At 61.1% G+C, this 1,876-nt stretch overlaps 1 protein-coding gene across 6 annotated transcripts in view; it reads right to left on the reverse strand.

Moving 5' to 3' along the window:
- The window catches only part of LOC113216400 (titin), a 14,635-nt gene extending 13,027 nt beyond the window's left edge, over positions 1-1,608 (reverse strand). For 3 of the 6 annotated variants that reach the window (XM_052276355.1, XM_026436148.2, XM_052276353.1), the window contains exon 1: positions 1,416-1,606. The gene's annotated coding sequence lies outside the window, so the exon portion shown is untranslated. Of the gene's footprint in view, positions 1-1,415 lie in introns of all 6 variants that reach the window. The other 3 variants (XM_052276351.1, XM_052276350.1, XM_052276352.1) reach the window with 2 other exon arrangements.
- Between the last annotated feature and the right edge of the window lie 268 nt (positions 1,609-1,876).

Here is a 1,876-nt window from a genome sequence, read left to right on the forward strand (position 1 = left end):
CCCCCCTCTCTCTCTCTCTCTCTCTTTCGCACCCCCAATACCCCCCACCCATACCTCCACATCTCCCTCTCTCTCTCTCCCCTTTCCTCTTTCCGCAATCCAACCGTCACGCTATGAATAGCTTTACCGATGCATTCGCCTCGCGATTTGACGCCCACCAGCCGTGCGAAGTGCCACCTGTGGGGCCCGGGCAGGCCGGGGCAGGGCCAGGTGAGAGGGTGGCGGGGCGTCTCAAAGCGAAGGCTCAAAGTGAGGCCCCCGGGCAAGGCGGCCGGGGAGCTCAAAGTGAAGATCTCGGTGACGCAACCCCTGCGGTCCCCTTGTCGCACTTCAATAACTTCGCACCATTGAGCGGGACTACCCGCGGCGTGAACGCGACCAGGCCCGGCGTGGCGCGGCGGCGCGGGCGGCGCTCGGCACGAAAGAACTAAAATAAGACGTCTAGCTGGCCTAGGCCCGCCTAGGCGTCTGGCCGGCCTCTTTTCTGTCTTTGTTGCTCTCTACTGCTGCGCTGGCGGAGGAGAGCGAGAGAGAACGAGAGAGCTTTGTGTGGCCCGACGAAACGTCGAAATGGACGAGGCGCCCTAATGACACGAAGTCAGCCCGCTGTAAAACATCCCCCTCCCCTCCGCCTCGTCACGCCTCGCCGCCCGGGTTTTAAACGCGGGCCCCACGCTCGGACTGGCGAGGGAACCGTAGGGAACCCTACGCGACGGGGAGAAATGAATCTTTTCTCGAAACCAAACGTAGAAGTAGCAGACAGGAAACGTCTAGGGACAAAATACCACTCCGTCCATCGCCTCAACTGTGATATTGGTTGCAGAAATTTCGTGCCAAATGCGCACTTAGTTAGGGTTAGAGGTGGGCAAGCAAACAAGGGGATCGAATAAGAATAATCGATCCTATCGTTGATGTCAGTCCGTTGTTCGAGGTTCGCTCGGCGTGGTCATGCAGTGCTCGGCTAACGCTGTCAGCGCGTCGCAACAGGTGGGCTGCAGGACCCACCAGGGTGCAGCAGGATGGTGGCCTCGAGTCCTTATCGCTCACCCTCCCACCTCCCACCCCCATGTGGACGACCCTTATCTAGCCCGAGGCCGTCGAGACCCGCCCACGGCTGGCTGTGCCCGAATACACTCACGCGTGCAGCCAAAGAAGACACGAAGTACAAACCACAAAACAAAAATAATCACAAACAAATCAACAAACTTGTAGTATTGACTTGAGATGGTTTCGAATCACACCCGATGATAGACCGGATACACAACACAGTACAATTACATGGATATGCTCCGTAAAAACTCCTGGATTGTTTTCTCCTACAATACACGAGGCAGCTCTAACACGCCCACACACACGCACCCACCTACACGCACGCACACACACGCGGCACCGCACGCGGCGCACCGCCCCCTCACCTAGGAAAGGGCGCTCGCCTGCTCTCGCCTAGAGGCGCTGGCGCTGCGCTTGGAGCCGACCGGCCGACCTGTTCCCCTGAGCCTGGTTCCCCGGAGACTGGTCGAGCTCGGCGAGCTGGTCCCTGCCTCTGGGGCTGCGCCGGGCGGGGCGGCCGCGGGCGGCGCCCGGGGCTGGGGCCTGGGATCCACGGGGTGCCCCACGGTGCCCCACAGCCCGGCCGCCCCGCGCCGCCGTGGCTCGTGGCCCATAACCCCCTGCTCCCCCTCCCCCCTGACAGCTGTTGCGCCCCAGGCGTTAGCCTCCCCCCTCCTTTGCCCCTTCTTCCTCGTTCCCACACCAGCCGCGCGGCCAGACACCCTCACTACCTGGTACTCTGCCTGAAATATGCACCGACTCGTCTTAATTAATGCGCGCCTTTGTGAACATGAGATTCATGAGTTGGGAGTGGCGGTGGACGCGG

The sequence above is a fragment of the Frankliniella occidentalis genome, unplaced genomic scaffold (assembly GCF_000697945.3).
Source record: "Frankliniella occidentalis isolate FOCC.00 unplaced genomic scaffold, Focc_3.1 Scaffold2632, whole genome shotgun sequence".
NCBI lineage: Eukaryota > Metazoa > Arthropoda > Insecta > Thysanoptera > Thripidae > Frankliniella > Frankliniella occidentalis.